Raw genomic sequence first — 13,277 nt, forward strand, 5'->3', positions numbered from 1 at the left:
TCAAGATACTACTTTTACTCATGTTTTTAGAATAGAAGTGTTTTTATACAGAATGGAACTTTCATTTTAACTAAAGAGGAACGATAGTCTTTATGTTTATATAATAGTGGCACATTCTGAATAAAAACAGATGTGTTCAGAATTCTTTATAATCACAGTAGACCAAAAAGGTTTTAGCCTGTCTTTCCCTCCACCAAAAGAAGTCAGATGGCATTACTAATCATCATGCATGTTTCTGTTTTCAAATAGAATTAGAATATGCAACAGTTCAATGTTAAAATATGACTATTTTACAGTCTCATAATCTTTGGATGCCATGACCTCCATATCTAATGAGTTGTAAAGAAAAGCTTCGTGTGACAGATCCTTTTCTCTTCCTAACTTTCACTTACACCAAATGTAAATAACCTAAAAGCATAAATTTCAGAAATGTAAATAGGAGTATATCAATATCTACCTTTTTGCTAACCTAAGGTTTTCCCTCTAAGAAGTTAGGGTTTCTGACATGTAAACTAACTTTGAGTTGTGATCATACTGTTTTATGCTTAGCGCACATTATCCAAAATAAAATGCACTTGGAACGTGACATTTTATGGGTAATTATGGGTTAGAGATATTCTGTATTTATATTTTGAATTTTGTTCGTTATTTGTTTTCAGCCTGACAAGTAGTTTTAAAGAATTCAAAAAGATTCATTCAGCTCTAGTGTTGTTTAATTTACACTGTTTTCAACCATGAATATGTTACAACATTTCAGCATTCAAAATTTAAAATGACCATTTTATTTACTTTCTTTCTGTGTAGTAATGCTTTGGGATAAACTTTTATTGACCTTTAGCTAGCTAGGACTTTTTCAAAGCATATTTTCACAAATTATTTCTGAGCTGAACTTTCTGGTTGAGGACTCTAGAGAGGTCACACAATTATGCCACACACGAATCTGTGCTTTTGTGTAGGAACTTATATTTCTTTGTATATATTGGGAAAATCAAAATAGGGAAGACAGCCCAAAAATAAATCTCTAAGATGTAATAGTTATGTCAAGCAACCAATATATGCAAAATCAACTTAGTAGGTGAGTGACTCTGAGCTATCTATCAAGAGAGCTAAAGTGCAATTATTTAATCATACATTTGCCAGGAACAAAGCTGTAGTCATTTTGCAATCACTCATGGAACTTCTTGTGATGACTTAGTAATGTACCTGAGAGGCAGCTGGTAGCATTGGAACAATGATTAGGATTGTGGATTATACCTTCCTTATTCCCCCTAGATTTCCTTGTTCAAAGCAGCTGAATCCGTGGCTGCTGAATAAGGAGACGTAGGTGAGGTTAGCTTCTTGTGCCGCCCATGCCCCAGAGCTGATTTCGCTAGTTATATGATGCAAATTTCACAATACATACAGGCATTTTAACTTTTTTTTTTTTAATCAAAAGAGAAATCAGTCATTAATTCATACAGGCTCTTTCATAAATCTAATTGAACCACAGTTTTCTGTCCATTCAGCTATTGTTGTTAGAACCTTGGGGAAAGAAATCCTTTTGAGGTGGACTAGACAAACTCCAGAGCCAGGATTTTATTGCTTTAGATTCAGATCAGATAAACCAGAAATCTTATTGAACTTCTAGCTATAAATCAGAAGGTTTTGGTAGTTAAACTACAGCCAGTAATCCTTTAGCACAAGCATTGGGTCTTCCTGAGATATTTACACTCTGTTCAAGCAAGAGGGAGAATATTTCCAAAAGATTTTAACATCCCAATGTGTTTAAAACCTACATAGTTACCAATTAATACAGTTTGTCATGCCAGTTATGCCAGTTTTTGAAAATCAAGCTCTAACATATTTCCCCTAATTAGAAAAGCGTCATTTGTTTATTAAAATAGGTATGCAAATAAAATAATGGTTAACTCTCGTATAGCTTTTCTCATATAAATGTGGCCAGCCATTCTAAATCGGCGTATCAAGCTCCTAAAATTGGAACTTAAAATCCTGCATATCCATATAATCAAACTATATACCACAGGTCTCCTATTTTAAAGTGCTTAAAACTAAGCTATATGCTTTTAATAATTCCTAATACTTGTCATCAGAAGGTAATTTTCTGTAAATGAGAAACTTCATGACCCAGTGACTTATTCAGAATCACAGGTAAGAGCAGTTAATTCATTTCTACATTTCTTGGCTTCAAACATCAAGTCTAGAAGGCTCTTGATTATAAAGTCATTCTGGACAGGGAGCATTATTAAATGTGGAAACATCTGTAATAATAATGTTTTGGTCCTGTAAAAGAAGGGCCACAAAAGGAAAAGATTATGAAAAGACGGAATGATTTCTTTTTATGACGTGGATATAAAGCACTATTTGCTGAGATTACTACAGAAGATTTTCCAGAACCTGCTATTCTGCACTGAGAACACAGTTTGATATTCCCAAGTGTCCTGCTTAAAAAATAAATTATGACATGGTCCTTTAGACATTTGTCCAGATATCTGAAATAATGTCTTCATTTTCTTTGTTTACTCTTATATCCATCTAGAATTAAGGAAGCATATGTCATTATGTCTGGTAAAAAGAAATAATAACATATGCTAAGACAAAGTTATGAACATGGAGTGTTAGATATATTAAGGGGGGACTTACAAGGGAAAATTGACAAATAAGAATAAAGAAAAGATATAGCAAGTGAATAATTGATTTTTTTCTTTACTCCTTAGAATTCAAAATAAAAGGAAACTTATACCGGTTCAGCTACCATAAGGAGAAAAAATTTTTTTTTCTATCTCCTGGCTCCAAGAAAAATTTCCCATGGGATTTTTACAAAAGAGACATTGAATTGCCTAATGTAATTTCATGGGAAACACAGAAGCCGTTTGTGTATGGCTACTTGTGTCAACCCTTGGTGAAAACTTCGGAATGCCAAATTAAGATTTATCATTAGCAAGAAGACAAAATGGCACAGTTAACAGTTTAAGCTGTCTAGTGATCTCCCTTTGCCTTTTTATGGCTCCAGTGTTTCCTCAACAATTTTGAGAAAGGATTCAATGAGTATTTATAAACGTTATAGCCAACATGGAGCCAGCAGGGAGCCAGCAGGAACAGAAAATAAATTTAGTGATAAAGATAAACAAAATCTCTATAGAGCGATGCACTAGGCCTCATTTAATAAGAATCTACATGAAGTCCTATTCCCATGACCAGAAAGCTAGCTGCAACTGTGCAGAAAAAGGGAGGGAAGGTTAAATATAAAAGCCAGGAAAAAATTAGACATACAAGGCAGGTTGAACTAGGGGCAAAATAATGTGTTAATGTGATTGTGGGGCAACTGATACCAGTGTCTTCTACGGAGCACTGAACAGCATAGCTCATCCACAGAGGAGCAGTCTTTATATGATGGACAAATGTTGTGTAAAGACTTATTACGATGTTCAGAGTAGAGAATATTTAGGAAGGTAAAGTTCTCTTTACTTGTCCTTCGTTGTACAAGGCGTAATAAGATGTCAGAATCAAGCCATCTAAGACACAGGAAGGCAAAGTTATCTTATCACTAGGTCACTAGGACAGACTTTTTTTTTTTTTTTATTGGAAAGCCAGATATACAGAGAGGAGGAGAGACATCTGTTGACTCATTCCCCAGCAGCCACCATGACCGGAACTGCACTGATCTGAAGCCAGGAGCCCAGAGTCACCTCCAGGCCTCCCACACGGGGGCAGGGTCCCAAGGCTTTGGGCCATCCTCAACTGCTTTCCCAGGCCACAAGCAGGGAGCTGGATGGGAAATGGGGCCTCTGGGATGAGAAGCAGCAGTCATATGGGATCCCAGTGAATGCAAGACGTGCTAGGCTACCACACCGGGCCCTAGGGGAGACCTTTAAATACTAGAGTTCTCTAAAGGATGACAGTGATAAAGCCCATCATGTGAAGTTTCAGTAAGACGTTAGGAGATCACTTAGCATGAATATTTTGAAATATGTTGTCTTAGTTTTTCTTTGCGCTGCTGTGACAAGCTACCTGTAGCTGGGTAGCTTATAAAAAGATGTCTGTGTGAGTCAAGATTCTGATTCGGGGAGGTTCCCCCAGGCTGGTGCCAACATGCTGTGGAGGGACCACGCACTGCATTACAATGTGCTGGAGAGAAAGAAAAAGCACCAGCCCCTCGAGAAAGGGGCACGAGAACCAGAGAAAGGAGTTGGGCCTGCTCTTTTCATAATGGCATGCCCTGGTGAAGACCACTCCCCTCCTGTCACGTCTGACCCGCCACCTAAAACAGCTCATCCAGTCAGACGGTGGAGCCCCATGACCTAATCATCTTCCACTAAGCCCCACTTCTGTATATTTTTTAATTAAAAATATTTAGATTTTTTTTTATTGGAAAGGCAGATATACAGAGAGGAGGAAGGATGGAGAGGAAGATCCTCTGTCTGCTGATTCATTCCCCAAGTGGCCACAGTGGCTGGAGCTGAGCCGATCCAAAGCCAGGAGCCAGGGTCCCAAGGTCTTAGGCCTTTCTCACCTTCTTTCCCAGGCCACAAGCAGGGAGCTGGATGGGAAACGGGACTACCAGGATTAGAACCGGTGTCCACATGAGAACCTAGCGTGTTCAAAGCAAGGATTCAGCCGCTATGCTATTGCTCTGGGCCCACAATGTTATATTTTGATACATGAATATGGTTATAATGATCAAAACAGGGAATCAATATTTCTCCTTCTTTGACATTACTTTGCAATTAGAAGCTTGGATTCCTTTCTTGCATTTTTTGTAAAGTATATAGTGGGTTATTGTGAACTGCTGTCTCTGTACTATGCTGTGTAATATAGAAACACATTCCTTTGATTTAACTCTGATTTGGTACCTGATATCAAAGCTCCCTTTACCCCTCACTACCCCTCCCTGTCTCTAGTTCACTATTCTGTATCCATGTTAGGGTATATTTCATTTTAGTTTTTCGCTTCCATTCATGAAACAGATCATGCAATAGGTGTCTGTCTGCATCTGCCTTAATTTATTTCATGTAACATTCATCCATTTAAGTCATTTGCTTGCAAATGAGAGGCCCCACCTCTAACACTTCCACTGTCCTAACACCGCTACACTGGGAACCAAGCCTCCAGTCCATGAACTTATGTCAGCGAGAATTACACCAACCTGTTGGCACATGTGTGCCCTGTAAATGGTTGAAACAATTGGCTCTACTATCCGTTCTAACTCTGTGCCTTAAAATGAGGGTTTGCTTTGACTTCCGTACACCACCTTCCCTACACCCAACAATCAATACTCCGAGGTGGGTAGATCAATTCTGTCTATTCTGTGTTTACTGACCACGAGACATTTTTCTTGAATAGAACATTGGAAATCTACTTTTTATTTATTTCCTGCTTTCTCCCATTTGTTCCTCAAAACAGGTTCATGAATGGATAGTGCCAGAGTCAGCTCTCTCTCCCTCTCTCTCTCTCTCTTTCTCTGTCTCACTGTATGTGAGTAAAACACACATACACACCAGTGGACACATCATATGCACACAAGCCCACATCTAAATACATATATGAAATGGATTGTCAACCTCTATGGCCATCCTAATTGATGTAATAACCAGTTACTTTAAACACCAATTCTAATGAAGCCCGAATAACTTCTATGGATTGTTCCAACATTAATTTCTCGGTTTTACTAATATACTGTTTCTATAAGGTAATAATATTGGAGGCGGCTGAGTAAAAGGCACATAGGATATCACTTTCATTGCTCTTCAACTTCCTGCAAATCTATACTTATTTCAAAATAATTCCAAAATCTGAAACTCAACCCCAGTATTTGCTATTATGCTGTTAGTTTTGGTGCTGAGAGATAAGACAAGGGAGGAAGGAGAAAGCAGAGGACAGGAAGGTAAAATAGATGCAAAAGAAGTGTGAGAAGATGTCATGGTGGAGAGAAGTCTTCCCAAGGGTCTGACCACAAACATGCTTCCAAAGCACCCTTGGTGAGAAAAAGACCCTTGCATTGGCCCAGCTTTATTGTTAAGCCCACAGAAACCTGTTGATACAGTTTATGCACATTGCTAATTGATTTTTAACCAGAACACATGAATGAATAAAAGTTTAGGGATGGAACAGAATAAATTGTTTTCCTGAACACTGGCTTTTTGCCCACTTTATAAATACCTGGGCCATGTTAAGGATGAGTACTCACAGCACAAGTTATTATGCAAAATGGCTGTCAGGTGTGGAATGAGATTGAAACAGAAATGAAAACTCCAGCTTTGGACGCTGTAGATGCGTTTATCATCCCAGAGGGGAAGCCTATATTAAAATTTCATTATGTGTGTTACCCAGAGAACAGAGAACATAAAGATTTCTTAATTGCTATGAAGTTACAAGGTTCCATGAAATTTTAAATTTCATAGTGAAACGTGTATTCCATTGGCAGCAGTTGTCTGTTTATTGCCAAGTGTCCCTATGCATAAGTCAAGGCCCCACAAATATTTGCATAGTGCCAGAACCCTGTACTTTACATGGGAAATTCAGTCATTCCCCATGATGGTCTTGTGTTGTAGGTGTTATTATCATTTTCACTTACAAATAAGGAAACTGAGGAAGAGAGAGATAAAGCTATTTTCTCAGCTTGTACCTCTGCTAAACAGCAGCACATGCAATTTGATCGCAGGCAGTCTTGCCTCCTTAATAATCTTTTAAAGGTGATCAAATATCCAGCCAGTAATCAATTAGTGCTTGCATGTCTAATGCAGATAGAAGTTTCTTAAAATTTTTTAAGTGTGTTTATTTGAAAGGCAGAATGAAAGAGAGGGAGAGAGAGAGTATCAAGGAGAGAAGAGAGAGATTCCAGCTATGAGGTTCCAAATGACCACAACAATCATGTCGGTGCCAGGCCAAAAGCAAGGGCCAGAAGCTTAATTCTGGTCCCTTGTAGGGATGGCAGACACCCAGAACTTGCAATCTTCTTTTGCATTCCTAGGTGCATCAGCAATGAGCTGGATCCGAAGCACAGCTTCTAAGACTCAAAAGGGTACTCTAATATGGAATGCCAGCATCACAATCAGAAGCTTAAGCTGCTGCACCACAATGCTGACCTCAAAATTCCTTAATTTTTATGATTTTGCTTAAGTACATTTTTTGGTTTAGAGGATGTCAATTTCTTTTCCTAGCTACTCATAAGGTACTTGGATCTTTGTAAGTCTAAGAGCTACTGGTAAATACAGAGATGATTTGAAAGAGAGACAGCAAGGTGTGAATAGCTTGGTCTAAATTTTCAGTTGTTCGGTATCTGCCTGTCCCATCACTCTACTTTGCACTGACACAAGGCTGTGACCCAAGCTACCATCCTCCTTGGGCTGAATGTACAGGCTAGCTACACAACTGCTCTCTGAATCGTCTTGGCCAGTGCTGTCATAGAAAAGGCAAAGGGGGAAGAAACTCGCTATTCAGCTCCCCTCCCCCAGTAAGCCTGCCATGAGGAGCTCCAAATTAATTTGAACCCAAGAGGCCTCCATGAAAGATATCATCACATGGCCCTGTACTTGCCTCGTATCTTTTGCAGACTGTTTTAATTTCATACTATCTGTGTAGGGGATTTTTAGGGCCATAATTAAATAGGAATGCAAAATTGCATGTTAAATGCTCCAAACTATTATCCTTAGAGTGACATCATGAGAGACTTCACTCAAATTTGTAAAGGACTCAAGAGAAGTACTAATTGCATTGCATCATATTCAGTCTAGTGTATTTTGCAATACTGCACAGGCAAGGTCTAGGCTCCTTCATTCGGGACTGTCTTGTGGCAAAAGATCTTTTTCTTGAACAAGCCAAGGAGGGCATTTAGCTCAACAGTTGAAATACTTGCTGGATTGCATGTCACAGAGCCTGGCATCCAGTCCTAGCTCTGCCCTTGATTCCAGCTTCTTGCCAGTGAGTAACAGCTGATGATTCAGGTAGTTGACAGCAACCACCCATGCGGAAGCCCAATTTGTTCCCAGCTTCTGGCTTCAATCCTGTCCCGGGGCCATTGTAGGCCCTTTGGAAGTGAACCAAAGGATGTGAACCTTTGGTCTCTGGCTCCTCTTGCCTCTCAAACAACAATAAATAGATCAGACATAACAGAGAAATTTTATGCTGCTCCAACAGAACAGGTAACAGTACCTCACAGTCCATTCACTCTGAAAGAATAAGCACCAGCTCTATTAACTGTCACATGATAATAGACCAACTAGAACTTTGAGCTTCTTTTTAAAACTTCTGGAAAAGGCCACACCACTGTACACACTCGCTCTTAGCATTAAAGTAACAGACTGTAGTTGAAATTCTCACACACAGTGTCAAATTGACACAGATCTCTATTTAGACTGCTGGGAATAAATACTTGACTATTCAGTTTGGTTACTGATAGTTTTTCTTGAAGCTATTTTTACCATTCGTTGTTCGTGTTTTTCTCATTGCTGTGCTATTATTTCATCAATTTCTTCATCCATGCAATAATTGTTTGTAGAGTCGTGCATGTGTGTCCAGCTACTGAGTCAAGTTCTGTACATATAGTAATGAAGAAAACAGAAAGAATTATAAAGGTCATGGAAACTTCTGCCCGGTACACATTAAGAAAGCAATGTTGCTTCTCATGACAAATATATACATAGAAATTGGCCAACAATCATGATAGAGCCAACACCATGGCAGCCAGGCAGGAATTGCCCCCAATGATTCTCTTCAGTTCCAAAGTGCTCAGAATAACAAGACTGTCAGTCTTCATGCACAGCTGTTCCTTAGGTTGCAGCAACAAATTTCCACAGACTTGATGATTTCCACTGTAGCAATCCCAACAGCCAGAAACTCCACATCAGTTTTTCAGGCTCTAAACTCAAGGGTTTACTGAGCTGTGCTCCCACCAGGGGCTCGAGGAGAAAAGTAATTTCTTGCTGCTTCCCACTTTTTCCATTTTTAGTGGCTGCCTATATTTTTTTTTTAAAAAAGTAAATGTTCATTAAGATAAATAGTTCTCAGACTGAGTTATCCAAAACAGAAGATCTGGAAAATTTGAGAAGTAAAAATACACCCAAAAAATATAAACACAAAGAAAAAAAGAGTGGATATATTAAAACATGAAATTAGGAGAAAGGGAGTATGTTGGTATGTAAGGGATATGATTCATTAAAGAAAAATTTATAGATGTCTATACATCAAATGATATAATGTATAAGCATATATATTTGTATATTCATATCAACTTCTACATGTGAGAGAAAACATGTGGTTCTTGTCTGTCTGTCTGTCGCATTTAACACAACATAATGATTTCTGGAGATGCAAGGATCATTCAGCATACCTAAATCAAAAAACATATACCTCACATCAAATACATCAAATTAACAGAATTAAGTCATGTGTTCATCCCCATCGGTTCAGGGAAAGATAAAATACACTACCTATTCATGATTTAAAAATACCTTGAAGAAATCAGGAGTAGAAAGCACATAAGTTGGCACAAGTATTGTGGCTCAGTTTAAGCCACCACATATGAGAGCCAGTTCAAGTCCTGGCTGCTCCACTTCCCATCCAGCTTCCTGCTAATTGATCTGGGAAAGCATTGCAGATGACCAAAGTACCTGGGTCCGCAACACACGTGGGAGACCAGCATGGAATTCCAGTCCCTGGATTCAGCCTGGTCTGTTGTGGCCATTTGGAGAATAAACCAGTAAATAGAAGATCTCTCTCTCCCTCTGTCTCTCCGTTTCTTTCTGTAGCTTCGTCAAATAAACAAATCTTTTTTTTTTAAGTACATAAGTTAACATTATTAAGGCTATACTTGACATCTCATAGTGTCATATTGAATGGGGAAAACCGAAAATATTTCTACTGATATCTGGAACCAGATAAGAATGTCAACTGCCATTATTGTTACTCAATATAGTTCTGAAAGTTACAACCAGACCTATTAGGCAAAAGGAAGAGATAAATATCATACAAATAGGAAAGGGTGATGCTACATTATCCCTGTTTGTTGATGATATGATTTTATATTAATGAGAACCAAAAAATAAAACCAAGAGACTGTCAGACTTAGTACGTGAATTTGGCCAGTTGTAGGATACAAGATCAACAGGCCAACATGCTTTGTTATGCTACAGCCTCACATCAAATTCTGTCTCTATTTGTTCCCTTTAGCCTCAATTTTATCTAGTCTTTCATGAGGAAGAAAGAAAAAAAAAACTTGACGTGAAACCATGTTACTCTTTTTGTCTGCCTTGGAGTCAAGGGCTTTGAGATGTATTTTTGGCCCTCTTTGTTCCTCCCTAAGTTTGAGCTGCAGGAAGCACAGGGTGGGGGGAAATATACAAAGAACACAGATTTATGCTTGAGGATATAACACTGCCTCGTAATTAAGCCCTGTGACAAGTGTTACAAAGAGAAAAAAAAAAAATAAGAAAACAAGACACAACATAATAGAACAGAGGAGCTAAATTTAATGGTGTTAGAACTGGCCTGCTCGCAGGGTGATATTTAAGCTGAGGTTAGGGATAAGGAAGAGTCCGTCTTCATCAGGAGAAGGGGCTTGTGTAAGCACACTGATGTGAAAAGTTAGAGGTTTGTCATGCAGCAGTGAGAGGAAGGAGACAGGTGACCAGAGGAGCGATTGTGGGATCAAGTGAGACACAAGAGGCAATGACCAGGAGCCAAACAACAGACTCCTACAGGTGGTACCCCAGGTTTTCATTTTATTTTAATTGCAATTTAAATCTCCATAGGGTGCCTCAATTCTGAAGTCTGATGATATGCCAGAACTTTCTGATACTTCCCAAATCTGCTTACTAAGCAATGAAATGTAGTATTCTTTTTATCTGTTTTAGCTTATTTTCCCCCTATATTGACATTTTCTTTCAATACATTAAGTTATTTGAATAATATCTGTATCTGAAAACTCATGGGGAAAGAATCTTTATTTCTACTGGCACATTCACAAGAAATTAGAAGAATTTATTGTCAAGTGCTATTCTCAGCATTTCAAAAGGAACTTAGTAAATTTCAAGTCCTTCTGGTTTTCCAGGAGTTCAAGGATAGTCTACATGTAACACGTTTATCTAGTTTTTGAGACACTGCCATCTGTAAAACAGAAATAACAATGCCTTCACACAGGGTTGACCTGATGGTTCAATAAGAGCAAGAGTGAGAGTGTGTCCGCCATTCTGCTGGATAGCTTTTTAGATACCTGATAACTGCTAATCCTTTTCCCTGAAGTCAGGTAACACTCTTGTACAATTTTGTGTTCATATAGACTTAAGCTTTCAGTCCAATTGGAGTCACTCCCTGTTTTATTCTCAAGTGAAGCTGAATAAATTCATCTTTGTAGAATATTCCAACTCTGGAGGTAGTTAGACCCCTCTCCTTGGCTGCAGGCATATCAGCAGTTGGTTGAATTGTTGGCATCTGTACATCTGTAAAGCTGATCTAACAACACCTGCCTTATCTACCTTTCCTAATAGCAATTATGGTAAAAAAAAAAAAAGAATGATAAATACAGCATTGGCAAAAATAAAAACTTACATTGCCACAAAAACACAGAAGCATTGCTCTAGAATATTATCAGCCTTTTCCCCAAATCCCTAGGTGGATCTCTCCATATTTCCTATCATGACAAAGTCATCATTTACAAACACAGAAAATAGAATAATAATCATTATCTTCTGGCTGGGAAATGTGCAGTACATCTCAAAAGAATATAGCGGTTACTTTCAAATTCTGGGCTCAGGACCTGGCGTGATAGCCTAGTGGCTGAGGTCCTTGTCTTACCCAAGCTGGGATTCCATATGGGTGCTGGTTCTAATACTGGCGACCCTGCTTCCCCTCCAGGTCCCTGCTTGTGTCCTGGGAAAGCAGTCAATCACAGGCCAAAGCCTTGCGACCCTGTACCCACAGGGAAAACCCGGAGGAGGCTCCTGGCTCCTGGCTTTAGATTGGCTCAGCTCCAGCCATTGTGGCTACTTGGGGAATGAATCAGCAGATGGAGGATCTTCCTCTCCATCCCTCCTCCTCTCTGTATATCTGACTTTCCGATAAAAATAAATTGTAAAAAATTAATTCAAATTCTGGACTCAGCAAGGTTCTGGCATCATTTATGATTTCAGTAATTCACAAAACCCAATTTATCACTAACTGCTTATAGTATCAGTAGAGAAAACAATGTTTCAATTTAAGTCCAACTTTTTAGAAAAGAACTTTCTAAGCAATGATGTTGGTCTATGAACTACTGGTACCACTAAGACAAGGTTGTGATGTTCTTAATAGACAAGGATTTCATGAGAATGCCTAATGAAATACAAATCAAAAGCACGTCTTAGAGTTTATATAGTTTTCTCTAATGGATTTTTCTCCAGTTGATCTTAATTATATCCTCGAAGAAAGAAGACCCTGATACAAATGAAAATCAGTTAACATATCCTAAGCCATGTGTGATTGTCGGCAGGTTCATGTAAGATGTCCTAGCTCCAGGACAAAGATTGTTAGTTAATTCTTAGTTATGCACAGTTCAGTGAGGCTCAGAAGTTGTGGTGCCACAGCTACACGTTTTGAAACTCAGCCAGGAGCAATGGTGTGTTTTAACGAACTTATAAAATGTGCTATGTAGGGCCATCGCCCTTCCATCCATGGCTTGCTTTTTTCTTCTGTCATAGATGCAGAATTATTAGTTGCTAATTTTATCACTTCCGATCTTACTCTGAAATGTAAATTACTGACCTAGCTGTCCTGTGGCACCAAGATATTTCCAGAAGTGATTTCTATTCATAGCTGTGCCTATTATCACCAGCAGCTGTGAAGAAGTCGAGCAGAGGCTAAGACTTAAGGATGCAATCTTGAGTGTAGACAAAAGGATGACACTTTATATCCTGGCATCAAATCTATAGATGCAGTAATTGTGTTTTTGATGTCATGTAAATTTAAAGCATTTCAAGACTGGTGTAAACAAGATTTGATCTCCTGGCATCAACCTGAAACCTAACCCTCATCCAGCACCTGCTTCTCAACTCATCTTTTTCATTCCCAACTCATCACCCCATATGCAGTAGTCATTACATATTCATGAGAGAAGTTGAATAGTCTGTGAAGTCTCTGGCTTTCTAGTTCTGACAGCACCCAAAAAGAAAAAAATAATCCATGGTACTGTCCTAGATTTGACTTTGCAAAGGAACCTCCCTGAGGAAGAAGTAAAAATGGACTCTTAGGAGGTTGCTGTGAAGATTATATAAATGAGAGGAGATAATGACACGGGAGCCTTGGCCATC

General features: G+C 38.7%; 1 protein-coding gene across 4 annotated transcripts in view; it reads left to right on the plus strand.

Annotated features, from left to right (window-relative positions):
* The window catches only part of LIN7A (lin-7 homolog A, crumbs cell polarity complex component), a 138,841-nt gene that overhangs the window by 93,992 nt on the left and 31,572 nt on the right, over positions 1 to 13,277 (plus strand). The window lies entirely within an intron of this gene.

This window comes from Ochotona curzoniae, unplaced genomic scaffold (genome assembly GCF_017591425.1).
Source record: "Ochotona curzoniae isolate NIBS_2020 unplaced genomic scaffold, NIBS_Ocur_1.0 contig_1014, whole genome shotgun sequence".
NCBI lineage: Eukaryota > Metazoa > Chordata > Mammalia > Lagomorpha > Ochotonidae > Ochotona > Ochotona curzoniae.